This window comes from Pleurodeles waltl, chromosome 2_2 (assembly GCF_031143425.1).
Source record: "Pleurodeles waltl isolate 20211129_DDA chromosome 2_2, aPleWal1.hap1.20221129, whole genome shotgun sequence".
NCBI lineage: Eukaryota > Metazoa > Chordata > Amphibia > Caudata > Salamandridae > Pleurodeles > Pleurodeles waltl.
The window spans coordinates 192,231,686-192,246,676 of NC_090439.1; the positions used below are offsets into that span (position 1 = coordinate 192,231,686).

At 44.7% G+C, this 14,991-nt stretch overlaps 1 protein-coding gene across 2 annotated transcripts in view; it reads left to right on the top strand.

Annotated features, from left to right (window-relative positions):
* The window catches only part of GABBR2 (gamma-aminobutyric acid type B receptor subunit 2), a 3,493,747-nt gene that overhangs the window by 2,608,041 nt on the left and 870,715 nt on the right, over positions 1-14,991 (top strand). The gene's annotated exons all lie outside the window — the stretch shown is intronic.

The following is a 14,991-nucleotide window of genomic DNA, read 5'->3' on the forward strand; positions in this document are numbered from 1 at the left end:
TTCCCTTGATTTTGTATGGACTTCTTCTCCCGGAAAAGATGGAATGCCATATCTCGGTATCGATAATTGAGTAGCTTGGCTATTATTGGGTGCAGGAAAGTCCCCAATGGTGGCCCAGCCACGAGAGACAAATGGGCCCTCTCCACTATCAGATAGGCTGAACAGATTCTCAGCTCCAAATATCTCCCTCAGCATAGTTTCAACATAGTGCTCGATCTTACTGGTGTTGGTGGACTCTGAGATGCTGGTAATTTGCAAGTTGTTCAGGCTCCTCTAGGACTCTAGGTCCTCATTTTTTGCTTGTATCACCATCACCACCTTTTCCATGTTAGAACACTTCACATTCACTGACTGCAAGGCATCTTCAGCAGTTGATATGTGGTGCTCCACCTCCGTGAGCCTTGTCATCTTTTTATCCAAATTAGTGGCCTTTGGTCAATGCACAAGTTCAGCGTATCGATCTTGCCATCTATAGATTGTAGGCGCTGTTGCATTGCTATAAGTGTGGTTTCTAGTGCTGAAGCTTAAATTCAAATGTGAGACGGGTTTGGTTCCTGTCCTCTTTCCCAATCAGTCGTAAGCAAATGGAGTTCAGAGGGGCAGAGTGCTTTGGGTCTAGTTGCTATAGGCCTCCTCCTGAAAAGGGGGCTCCACACTATCTCCAGATAAGCAACAACACATTAACACAGGAGAGTCATATCTAGCGAGAACACTTGTATACCTTGACTGGGCACACTTTGACCTCCCCAGAGCAGAATGTGTCCTCAAATAAACTGTTAACATTGGCTGTAATTGCAGGGCACAATTAAATAAGGTGCACTGTTCAACAGGGATGACCACAGGCCCTAGTGAAGCTTAGGAGTTTTTTAAAAAAATGCTTTTGGTCCTGAAGAAACGCCAACTGATCTGTTGAGACAATACAGGCATGAAACATGTCGACCATTAATTAGGGTTGAAGAATGAATTCTACTTTTCCCACTTCTTTTCTTTTTTTCTGGTAGAGTCGAGCAACTTTATTTCCTGGATCACTCCCCTTGTTTTTAACCTTGACCTAGGCCCCTCACTAAGAATAAACATACTGATAGTAGGGTCTAGAGCCAATTTTAATATGCCCTCTCCAGCTTCTCACTTCTCCTCGAAAGTCTGAATCTACTCCTACAGCTAGCCACAGCACACATTCAAAAAGATCTCTGGCAAAGAGCCCCCTACAGGGGCCCGTCAGATATTGCAGCGCCAGCCCGACGAGGAGCAGGCCCTATGATGAAGCATGACACCCATTAAGTGTGTGAGGGCCCTGACTTCTACTTTGAGTAGTGCCTTGTCGACGTGTGGTCATCCCTGTGAAACAGTGCACCTTATTTAATTGTATTCTCACTTTAGGATGATGTCCACTGTACCATTTTGAAATCTCCCCGTCCCTCCATTGTACTTGTAATTGCAGAGCTACATTGGGTCTCGCCAAGTACTACTCACTATTAGTTGCCCCACTGTTTCTTGTGTGGATATGTTGCATTTCCACACATCCTATAGCGCTCCTCTGGCACAGGTAGTGATGAGAAGTAGCACAACACCTCGCTGTGATGTCAGCGAGGTGCAGCTCAGTTCATAAGGGCATCCGGCTGCTCATGGTTAGCAGCACCGCATCTTCTAGGCTCTATAGTACACTGTTGCCTCCAGCAGGTTGTGGGGCTGCCAGCAGGCCAGGTTTACTCTGCAAACCTTTTCCACATGCACTGCCCAACCACCGCAGTTCACTCTTGTGAGCACCTGATGAGCTTGTGTTGATGTGCTGGCCTCATGGTACCCCAGGCCTAAACCACACTGCGCTTGGCACTCTCTGCTGCCAGGGGTCCAGTAGGCCTCAGTGCTGCCTGCACTACTGGATGGTGCCTCTGTGTACTGGACACTGGGTCTCAGGCTCACAGAGTGCCTTGTTGCTGTTCAGTGGGCTCTAGCTCGCAATATTATCTGTCGTTGCACAGGGGCTCTCTCTTTGGCATCTGCTACCCCCCCACAGGGGGTGCCCCGAGGCTCACTGCAGTGCCTCCAAGCCCACCTTTTGAAGAGGGTCTCTCGTAGCTTCGAGCAGATTGGTTAAGCCAACGCCATCCTCTGCTGCCAGCTGAAGCCATGGTGTCACCCTCTTGGCCGTCAACGGGCTCCTGCTGGCTCTGAATCCTCACTGGGGCTCCCACTGCTATTTGGTTCCCTCGCAGCTCCCCTTGTGTCAGTACAGTGTGGGCACAGTCCATCTTCAGGATGAGTAGGGCCCTCGAGTCACTCAGCTCCATGCCGCGATCGGTCTCACAGTCGCCATTTTCTCCAGATCGGGATTTTCACGCCGTGGTGTCATAGGGATCAAATTTCATCTCCACAACCTCATCAGCTACTGTTTACAGGGTCTACAGGACCCCTTCTTTCTTGCATAGAAGACCCCCCACTTTCAAGGCAGATTGTTGTCCATTTGCACATACTTGCAGGATAGTATTTCCCAGTAGGCGTAGCTGCACTAAAGTATGGCCATCTTGCTGTGAGCTCTCAAGTGCCTCCATACAACAAGGAATTATGAAGGAGATAATGGGGAGCTCAAGTAATTCACCCATTAGGGGCTTGCAGAAGCCTAGCAGTAAATAGTGCATAGTGCAGGACCTGAGAAGTATTAACAGCATTGTTGTTTTCTGTTGTTCTGTGGTACCGAATACAGCTGTGATTTTATTTCAAATTCCATGTGAGGGGTTCACTGTAATCAATCTGCGTCCGGCATTTTTCTCTGTTTCAGAACCATGTTTTAGCATGGTGCTGAGTCCCACAAGGGCATAGAGAGAGTCCCTCAAGCTTTAATTAGATCATCAAAAAGAATATTTAGGTTCTAATCAGGCCTTGTAACTCTGTCCTAATTCTGTACAACAATGACCTGTTAGTGAAGTCTGATACTCAAGAAGCTTGCAGCTGAGACACCATTTCATTGTTGAACCATTTAGCTGAGAATGGACATAAAGGGGGTTATTCTAACTTTGGAGGAGTGTTAATCCGTCCCAAAAGTGACGGTAAAGTGACGGATATACCACCAGCCGTATTACGAGTTCCATAGGATATAATGGACTCGTAATACGGCTGGTGGTAAATCCGTCACTTTTCCGTCACTTTTGGGACGATTAACACCTCCTCCAAAGTTAGAATAACCCCCAAAGTGTTTCCAAGTAAGCTGCAGTATTCTGTATCTTGGATATCACATTGAGAAAGGAGTGAGGAAGGTGTCACAAGAATGAATGATGTCAATTCTTAAAAAGAATACACCAGCCACTCAGAGACGTCAGGATTTTTGGAGGACTGGTGGGCTACTGTCACTAGTGGCTACACAATTTTCCCTAGTGCCCAAGCATTTAAAGAGGCTGACCCACAAGGGTGTGTCTGATTTGACACCATGGGATAACAACTGCTTGGTTGCCCTCCTAGAGCTCAGAGAAATTCTCTGGTGTGCCCCGGCACTAGGAATGCCTCATTACAGTAAAGTTTTTACTCTTGTCTGCAGTGAGAGGGAGGGCTGCTCTCTCTCTGTGCTTACATAGATGCACAGAAATGCGAGACACCATGAGGCATACTTTTCTGCTACCCTTGATCCTGTAGCCACAGGACTGTCAGGGTGTCTTAAAGCCATTGGTGTCAGCATAGAATGACGTGAAAATATTGTGATGGATATCCTCTAATTGTTCTTGTGCCACATTCAGTTGAGATAATATTGACTTGTACTTGTACTCAGATTCTTACAAACAGCTACTTGACAAAATATGAACAGATTATACTTACGTCTGACAACATGACCCATAGGAGATGTGCTACCTTGAATCCTGTCACCCTAATGCCTGTCCCAGAGAATGAAAATGATGATGGGGAGGTGGAGCCTAATTGTCTGAGCTATGCACCAAGCCGAGACCAGATATACGAGATGGGCTACTGGTAGAGTCTGGTTACATACTGTTTATGAATGGGTCTTGCCTCAGAGACAATTAGGGAAATTTGAGATCTGCCTATGCGGTCTGTACAAGTTCAGGAATAGTGGAAACTTCCTGGCTTTGAGGTGTGTTCTTTGCACAAGTGGCTAAATTGATAGCTCGTACTAGAGCTTTCTGTGTCTCGGACTTTTTGAGAGTGACTGTATGCTTTGGTGTTGTTCACAAATTGGGGCAGTTATGGTTACAAGCAGGATTTATGACTTTATCTGGATCCATGATCTGCAACCAGGAACATGGTATGAAATTGCTCGAAGCACTACAGCTGCCTGCACAAATCGCAGTTGTGAAGTGCTCTGCTCACCACAGTAGTGATGATTATGTGAGAGTAGTCAACCATTGTGCTGATGAGGTTGCTCGGTATTGTGCTTATGGGTCACAAACCTTCAATGGTGAGTGTGTGAATTAATCCGAAGGTGAGACAAATTATAACCTTTTGTTGTCAACAACTGATACCTATGAGGAGGTTAAAAGGTTGCAGTCGAAAGTGTCAAAGGCAGAACAGCAAGGTTGGATCAGAGCAGGATGTGTGACTAGAGATGGAGATATATGGGTTTCTATAGATGGCACACCATTGTTGTCCAACAGCATGCTATCCCCAGTGGCAAAACATTTCTTTGGACCCCCACACATCAGGAGGGACACTATGGTCAGGTTATTCAAACAACATTGGTTTAACCCACAATTTAGACTGGTGACTGAAGAATTGTGTCATAGATGTGTTTTGTGTCAACAGGTAATGTTAGGACAAGAACTGCAGTGACATTGAGCCATATAGGATGATCAGGAGGGCCATTCAACAGAATGCAGATGGACTTCATCAAAATACCTATGTGCAATGGGCTGAGACATGTCCTGGTGATTATGTGCATCTTCTTATGTTGGGTTGAGGCCTACTCGACCAGGAGAAATGACCGACTCATAGTAGCCTAATTTTTATTGAGGGAGCTGATACCTAGGTTTGTTTTCCCGACTTTGCTGGATTCAGACAGAGGGACTCATTTCAATAACGAGGTCCTGAGAATGTTGTGTGCAGCATTACAAGTGGAGCAGAGACTAAATTGCAGTTATCGGCCTGAGGCTTCTGACATAGTGGAGCAAGTGAATGGAAAGTTGAAAGCCAGATTGACCAGTGTCTGCATCAACATCTCTGAAGTGGCCAGATGCTTTGCCTCTAGTGCTAATGAGTCTTCACAGTGTTCCTGACAGAAGCACAGGATTGCCCCCTCATGAGATAATCATGGTGACAGCCATGAGACTGCATACAGTGCCTGCAGATGAGCTTGTGAGCATTACGGATGACATGGTTCTTCACTATTGCAAAGGAGTAGCTGTTGTGGTCCGTTTTGTGTCCCACCAGATTGAAGCTGTTACCACCTCTCTACATCTGGAGCAGTGCCATGACCTCAGCCCTGGTAACTATCTATTGGTGAAGAAACATGTTCAGAAGACTTGTCTGGAGCCTAGTTTGCAGGGACCGTACTAGGTCATCCTAGAGAAGAATACAGCTGTTAAGTGTGGGGGTCTTCCCAACTGGATTCATAAAACCCACACTTGCAGAGTGGAGTGTCCTTTTGATGATATGACAGCACCTCTTCCTGAAGTGCAACCCACAACTGAGAGACAGCAAGAAGAGGGTGCACAGAGTACTGAGATTTGGTAAGACCCTGTGACAGCACATCTTTAGCCTGAGGGAGTCTTGATGAACTGACATTTGAGGAGGTTTGGGCTGAACCTCTGTCTGTGCTAGACTCAGACCCTGATGAAGGGTCTAGTGCTGTGTCAAGCCGAGTACAGACTGTGGACTGTTGGGTGAGAAGACAAGAAAGAGAGAGATTAAGATTGTCTATGAAACGTACTGTCTTGGAGGACCATGAAGATTCTGGCGTGAGTGACAGTGAAAGTGAACAACCTGTACTCAGGAGATCAAAAAGATCTAGAGTGCCTTGTTGGAGGTACACATCCCCTGAATGGACATATTCTACTGATAACGATTATGCAAGGAAAACTTGAGATTTGAAAGACAATAGTGACATCCTAGTTTATTCTCCGTAAACTTGAGTTACAACCCGAACTGAGTGTGCACTTGCACTCTCATTGAACAAGCTGATTAGGAAAACTATTGACATGATCGTCTGAACCGAGCTTTGATTTGTAAATAATAAAAGGACAATTGCTTAAAAATAATTAAGAAGAGTGCCCAGGACAGAGGCAGCAAAAGGAGTGTAATAGTGTCATTTAGAAAAGGACAAACTAGGGTTAGGGAAGACTCTCAAAGATTTAGTACATAATTTCATTGCATATTGTTTGAACATTGTTTTGCCTTTTGCATGAGTAGAAACGTACAAAGACTACTCTGTTTGCTGCTAATTTCTACTCAACGGTCTGATTTTAGAGAAGTTATGGAAGATAATAACACAAATAGATGAAGCTACATATTAAGAAGTGTTGTTTATCACTGTTGTAGTATTAATTAAACAGCATTCTTCTTCTGGGATTATCTTCACCTACATCTACTACAGTAGCTGAGTTTAAGACCCTGAATTCTATAGAGATTGGTTTGCACACACTAGATTATAACGCTTTGCATATAGAGGAGATTATTCTTCAAATGCAGATTTTAAATTGCGTTATGAGTGTGTTGACACTATGGATGCTAAGGACTGTTATTTCTGTAGGCAGGTATCTGCATTTCCTAACATCATATTCCTCATTTGTATGATGTTACATGCAGCTGTTCTGTTGAGTCTGTTTTATGGACAGGGACATTTCCAATATAATTCCATAAATTATGATTTGGTATTTTCTCAAATTCCTTTGCAGAAGAGGTTGAATTGTCATTTCCATGCTAAGACAATGGAGACTGTAGTTTCCCTAAACTAATTACAACAGTGGACATTGCGTATGCCCATAGAAACAATTTAACATGTTCTTCAACTGAGGTGGACAAGACATTTTAGATTCAGTAGAAGACAGAGAAAGAGCAATGGATGGAATGGGAAAAACAGGATGGATGAGAAATATAAGGGACAGTGGGATGAGGATGAAGCGAAACATACAAGAAAGGATGAGAAATATAAGGGACAGTGTGATAAGGAAGAAGCAAAACATATAAGAAAGGATGAGAAATATAAGGGACAGTGTGATAACGAAGAAGCAAAACATTGAGGTATAGGAGTTATGCCGGCACTATTTTAGATTTGCAACATAAAGGGAAATTATTTGTGGGGAGTAAGATCATGGGTAGAAGCAATCGTGACCATATTTTTGAATATGAAAACATTTGGCTTCTGTTCTTGGGAGGACAAGATCAGCAAATGTTGCAAATGCACAAGATGGACAAGGAGATAAATGGTACCTGGAGGGGAGGGAAATGATGTGATTGATGTTGAAAGTTTTGTTTGTTTTAATTAATACTTATGCTGTTAGAAGTTAAGGCAGATTCTCTTAGACATCGAGGGGTACAGACCTCTCTGCTTCCTTTGTTCTTGCAAGTATAAGTCCCGGTCTCACTATGCCACTGGATTCAAGCTAGCCTGGCTGATGAAGGGTGATATCCTGAAACCAGTCCCAGGATGCTTCTTTCTGGTCCAAGGAGGTTCAGGCTGGACAGTTCCCATGGGGAACAGGGTCAAGACTGTTTTGCATAATGGCTGGCTCCAAACTGGGATGTCATGGTAAGCAAAAGAATTGATGGGTTAAACCCGATCTGTGACTGGGGGTGAATGTTTGATTGGTTCCACATTCTGTTCATCATTTGTAATGTTTGCTTTTGTCACCCTAAGTGCGCCAGAAAGTATGCTGGGTATGCCCAGATGTGGGTTCCCGGGTCATTATGCCCTGGATTCAAGCTAGCCTGGCTGATGAAGGGTGATACCCTAAAACTGATCCCAGGATGTTTGTTTCCGACGAGGGAGGACCTGGCCTGGCTGTTCAGGCTGCATTGTTCCCATGGGGAACATGGTAAGGACTGATTTGCATATGGCTGCGTCCAAACTGGGGTGGCATGGTGAGCAAAAGAATTGATGGATTAAACACAGATCTTTGAATGGGGGTGAATGTTTGATTGGTTCCACATTCCGTCCATCATTTGTGTTTGTTTGCTTTAGTCACCCCAAGTGTGCCGGGTATGCCTAAACGTGGGTCCCGGACACAATATGCCACTGGATTCAAGCTAGCTCGGCTGATGAAGGGTGATACCCTGGAACCGGTCCCAGAATGCCTTTTTCCGATCCAGGGAGGTCCTGGCCTGGCAGTTTGGGCTGGACTGTTCCCATGTGGAACAGAGTCAAGACTGATTTGCATATGGCTAGGTCCAAAATGGGGTGGCGTGGTGAGCAAAATAATTGATGGATTAAACCTAGAAATGTGACTGCGGGTGAATGTTTGGTTCTGCATTTCGGCCATCATTTGTGTTTGTTTGCTGTTGGCAAAATGCTGGCACCAGCATACTGGAGGTAATACTTGCATACGGGATACTCATGGCAAAATGCTGCAGCTGGACATACTACCTGTCAATTTTCACATGGGACACTCACAGAAAAATGTCAGTGCTGACGTACTGGAGAAAATTCTTGGCATAGGTGACACCAGTGGCAAATCGTTAACACTGGCACACTGGAAGGAATTCTTGGCATACGGGAGGACAGCATGGCATATGTCAGGGGGGCCATCCATGACAAAATGTGGTCCTCAACATACTAGATGTAACTTTTTACATAAGGGGCCATCCATAGTACATGGACAGCAGTATTAGTAAAATTCTGGCACTGGGAAATTGTATGTAATGCTCCAGCAAAAGGGGGACCCACATCAAAATGCTGGCTCTAGCAATGGAGGTAATATTTGACACATGGGGCACAGATAGGACATTTTAAAAACATAATTGGGTCAACTCATTAGAACTGCCAGAGTTCAGTAGCGTGGCACACCATGAAAGGATTTGAAATGCACTATTAGAGCCCAGTTTGTTTTTCAAAAGTGTCACGAGGGAGAGAAACCCCCACCCTCCAATCTCCATTAGAAGACATCAGACTCTCTTTGCCTGCTTACTACAATTCAAGTAAATGTTCCTTAACATTTCTGCACCTTTACATAGATGATATCCAAAAATAGACATTTGTTTGTGTTATATTAATCATGCACTTATTGTGGAAATTCACCAATGTTAATTATTGTGATTTCATAGGGATTAAGGTCATGTGACATCACTGCCTAGGAAGATTCAAAGTCAAATCTCATATGATGTCACTTCTGCTACCCCTAGCATTTTGGTGAATCAACATCCATGATGGCATGTGCAAACAGATAGGACTTTTAACACTCAGTGTTTTTTTTATATTCATTTCCCCATCTGGAATCTAAAAACATACGGTTATAAAAAAAATATAGCCACCGTAAAAACATTGTGAAACTGTTCCTTCTAACCTCGCAATAACAATTGTATTTTTCAGGATCCCTCCCAGGCCTTCATTAATTAATACTGCACATGTGTCTGTGACTCCCATAGTGGACAGAGATTTATCTCCTGTGGCCGTATTACAAATGTGCCCTGGGGAGCGCAGTGGGCATTTGCACTTGCTTTGCATCCCCCTGGGGCACTTTGGTATCACAGAAGAGGCCGCAGATGCTTGCATGTCCCCTTCTGTAATACCAATAGTGCAGGCACACACAATGCACCAGCTTAATCATCAGAGGGCTTTCCCTCATTCAAATGAGGGAATCCCTTTGCCCCTGCACCCGTGCCATATCATACAAGCTGGTGAAGGCAAAGAAGCTATCAGGAGGCCTAAAAAGTGGTGCACTGTCAGTGAGCCCCCTGATGGCAGCCCTCTGGAGGGGAACAGGGGGGTCCCATGGACCCCCAAACATCCCCTTGGAGGTGGGTGCAGTCACTCACTGCACCTACAAGTGGTTCTCTAATCCCCCGTAAAAATGCAAGCAGATTCCCGCCTGCACTGTGAAACATGGAGCAGCTTCAAAGCAGCTGCTCTGTTTTTCACATGAATGCTCTGTCCCCAGCGCATTTTGCTGGTTTGCGCCAGGCACCCCTTTCAAAATGCGCTGTATCTGTGATACGGCCCCTGATGTTTTCTGTAGTTGTGGAGCTGCAGTATGGCTTGATAGTGAAAGTCACAGCTTTCGCCCCATGGGCAACTTAGCTCCAAGCAGATGAAACCTCCAAGAGGGCGATTTCCTGGTTCTATTGTTACAAAGTGTTGAGCGAGAGGTTGTTTACTAAGAATTGAAACATGACTCATGTAGAAATAGCCTAGAATCCTATTCTTACAAGACCAAGGAAGGTGACATTTTGCACTGAATTATTTTTAGAGAAGATAAACTGCGTTGCATTTCCTAAAATAAACTAGTGTCTGAATTACACAAGCATCTTTTACTGCAAGGGTTCGATGCTAGTCTTGCAAGAATATTAACAGTTACCATGTAAACAGAAGAAATGTGTATGTTGACCCTTTCATTTATGAAACCATTTTTTGCAATGTTGTGGGAGCGCCTACACACAGACCTTATTGCAAACTCTGTTAAATTCCGATTCCTATTTAAACGATGGTGTGCACAAGAATCGGATTTATCACACACACTGTGTCAGATTTATCATTATTTTGCCATCAATTAAAATACATTTCTCGCTCAGTACCTTCAGTCTAGCAAGATTCATGCTAATAATTAGCATGCTATTAAAATGAAAGCCCTTACATTTTCATAGCTTTAGTGCCCACTATCAAGGCCTATACCCGTTGAAAACCTTCCACCCGAGTTATAGACCAGAGCCACAGGTTCTTTGCCATTTTATTAAATAAATATATTGTGCTGGAAAATGCATCATTTTAACCCATTATTAACTTTTTTACTGAGGTATAGAATATCTCCCTTTTCCCCACCCGAACACTCTCAGGGCAATCATGCTCGACCCCTGCTCTCATTCAGACAAATGCATGGTTTCATTTTACACCAAATCACTTTTAGACTTGACCAACCACCACTGCACAGTGTTAGAATGCACTGGAGATTTTATGGATTCAGCCGTTACCCCCAGTCTCAGGGCAACCTTCTGGAGTTACTGGATTTACAGCAATGCTATGTAAGAGCAGAGTATCGTAAGCAAATTTAGATATCTTGGGCCAACTCAACACATTTGACTGGTGTTTGAAGCTTTTCACAACTGTACTAGCAGCCAGGGTATTTTTGGCCCATTACGTCTTTGATCATTTCCCTGAGTCCCTCACAACTACTGAAGTCATTGTTTCCTCCTCTTCAAAAACAGCTGTATCTGTTTAGGAGCCAAGGGCTTGCCCTAATGCTCTGCCCAGGTGATCTCTTTTACCTGTCACTCTTCAACTCCTCAGAACCTCCTCACAGGTCATCCATGGCAGACCAATGTCCTTACCTCTGCACACCAGTACCCAGCCATTCCACCGCTTGCAGGGTGACTGTGCCCAACAGCAAGAGTCTACAGTTTCCACTCCTCTAGCTCTACAGCGGACTCAGTCTAACAGAAGTCCACAGGGATCCATTCTTCACTCTGCTTTAGGACTGAGATAGTGACTGAGGTGCAGCTACCATTCCTGGCAAAAGTCCAGCAATATAAATAAGCAGTGGGTGCATCCCAAGGCTCCTGATAGGGTAACCGTGCTGTTGCTGGTATAGCCTGCATAGCCTCCATCCTTTCCAGGCTTCTGCTTAGTGTTCCCTTCCTGTGCAGGGATTTCAGAAGAGAGAGGAACAATTGCATGATTAGTAAGGTACCCACCGAATTTAGTTATAGCACATCCTCACTGCACTTCTGCTACTCAAAAAGCCAGTACACTGTTCTATGAGTGAGGAATATTTTGGCTTTATTATGAAATTGCAATTTTCTTCAAAATCATTCTCTGAGTTTGCCTACACCAATGCAGATGTGTACACTTTGTGCCAAAATCTTTAAAAGATTCTGCCATTTCCCCACCTTAATCATCGGGCAGAAACTGCTAATCAACTAAGGAAATTCCAAAACCAGCTTCCTATAGCCACAGAGTCTTAATCTCCCGGGAAAAGGCCTACAATTCACCGGGTCCTTTGATCTTGTCAGCTGGTTGATTACAGTAGTTAAGTTACCCGAGGAAACAGCTCAAAGTGAGAATTTCATCAATTGCTTGCACTTGCACAGAAAAATATGCTCTCACGCGGAATTCATTTAGGGTAAATCTGACATTTTAAATTAATTTTGAGTACAGGAAAATGTGTACAAGGCCACAACTCTAGTTCTTTGGACTGGGAGCCATTCCAAAGTTACAATTTAAGTATAAAGTGCACAAAGTTAATTAAACACTATCCAGTGTATACTTACCTGAATAACTGAATAAAAATGGTCCAGTTCCTTTCACTTGCATTATATATGTTTAGACTGAGCCTGCTTGCTACAGTTCTACATATACACAGATGACAGGCTGAATCAGATAATAGGGCCAGTTGTATCAAAGGATTTTGCATTCGCAAACAGTGCAAATTGGTAAATTCCACTGTTTGCGAATACAAAATCGCCTTTCCCGATTAATGAAAGGTAGTGCAGTGCAATTTTAGGGAATCACAATTTTTAGCCATTCCCTAAAATTGCAACTTTAAATAGGGAATCACAAATTGAGATTCCCTAAATAGGAAATCGCAAATAGGGAATTCCTATTTGCGATTTCCAAAACACATGTATCATGCTTTTCCTAAATGCGAACTGAGCATTTAGGAATTGCAATTACCACCAAATCCAATTTGGTGGTAACAATGTGCAATTTAAAAAATGTATTTTTAAAAGTATTTTAAATGTATTTTTCAAAGTGCCATGTAGTGCACACATGCCCGTAGGGCATATGTGTGCTTTACATGTGCATAATTTCTTTGTGGGGGGGGTGCATCAAAGGAAGCCTAAGACACCCAGCACCCATGGATTTGCATTACCCAAATCGCAAATTCCGAACAGGAATTCACAAATTGGGAAATGCAAAACCAGTTGCACCTATGGGATAAATGGAGTCCCATTCCCTAATAGCGAATGCAAATTTTAAGAAATCACTATTAGGGATTCGCTATTTTCTTACATCCTATTTTGCATTTCTCAAATAGCGCTTGCTTAAAATTTTCTGTTTAAGAAATGCAAACCGGGACTTTGATACATCTGGCCCGTAGTCTTTCATGTTCTGCCTTCATCTACACTGTGGCAGGTGAATAGGTGTTGTTCGCTTTCTGCTCAGGGCTTCTTTACCTATATATGCACAAAGCTAACCTTAAAGGGTGAGCACTGATGTTTGTAGCTCAAAACCATTTCAAATGGAGCACAGAGGTCTAAAAGCAAATATAATGAGCTTTTCAAAGGTAGAACCCAGATCAGACTCTGTTTTACAGTGTAATTCCACTCACTGAAGCTCTTAAATACCAGTTAAAAAAATAAAAATGTGTATGTGCCTCATGAGTTAATTTATCAAGCAGGTATACCTAGTAGCAGACCCTTACAGGATGATTATGCACTCACCTTCTAGCTCTTCATTCTTGAGCTGATTATGGGGGTCATTACGACCCTGGCAGTCGGTGGTAAAGCGGCGGTAAGACCGCAAACAGTCTGGCGGAAAAAAAAATGGAACTATGATCGCCGTGGTCATCCGCCACTTCACCATTTCGACTGCCATGGCTGTGAAGACCGCTGGGCTGGAGATTGCGGCCTCCAGCCCGGCGGTCGTCACTAGACCGTCGACGGTATCAGGACCCTGCATACGATCCATGGCGGTAGGCACTATCAGTGCCAGGGAATTCCTTCCCTGGCACTGAAAGGGGTCTCCCCCACCCCCCGTTACCCCCTACGAATCCTCTCCCCGCACCCCCCACACCCCTGCCACCCCCCAAAGGTGCCAAAACCCCCCTCGCCACCCCGACCCCGAACATGCACATATACACACCCCTACACGCACACACCCCCAACATGCACATATACACACCACTACATGCACACATACACCCCGACAACACATATCCGCACACATACAGACAGACATGCACACCGTCCGACCCGCACACATTTCCCATACACACAACACCCCCGCACGCATACACTCACTCACTCACCCCCCTACACTCTCACACGCACACCCCGATGCACGTACACAACCCCCCCCACCCCCTTCCCTAACAGACGATCAACTTACCTTGTCCGTTGATCCTCCAGGAGGGGACAGGATCCATGGGGGCAGCTCCGCCACCAGAACACCGTCACCAGAACAACCGCCACACTGAATCATTGGGCGTGATTCAGTGGGCGGTGTTCTGTTGACGTGGCGGTGGAGGTTGAGTAACCTCCACTTTCCCGCCGTCCGCCAGTATGGCTGCTGGCGGCTTTCCGTACGAAAAAGGACGGCGGGCTGCCAGCGGTCATAATACGTGGCGCAGAAGACCGCCACCACTGGCGGTCTTCAGCACGGCGATACCTCGGCGGTGTTGCGAAAAGACCACCGAGGTCGTAATGACCCCCCCTATGTCATCTTGAAGATATCTGCATACGGAGCCAAAGAAAATAAATGCATAAATGAATGAAAGACTTTTTATCAGGATTTTCATGCTCAAGATAGATGTTTATACTTTCAATAAAAGTGTCAGACCAAACAGGGGACCTATCAGGTGCCGAAGATGGTGGGTGCATGGATATGAGGCTCCCAACCTGGGCCTGGATCCCAGCCACCTAGTATAGCTAAAGGGGCCCTTGAGATGTCCAACACAGACAGGGTTGTGTTCCAAGCCCCCAAGATCTCATCCTAAAGGTGTTTATCCCAAATTTGCCTTAAAAACGCCATGTTCACATGTAACCCCAGCTCTGCAGCACTTCCAGGATGGCTGCTGCTGAGGTGTTAGAGGCTGGGCATTGGAAGACAAACAACCTCAGAGAGGACCTGGAAGAGGCAGTTGGAGCTGTGGATGGCTTTTGCCTTCCAGGTCTTTGCACTGTAAG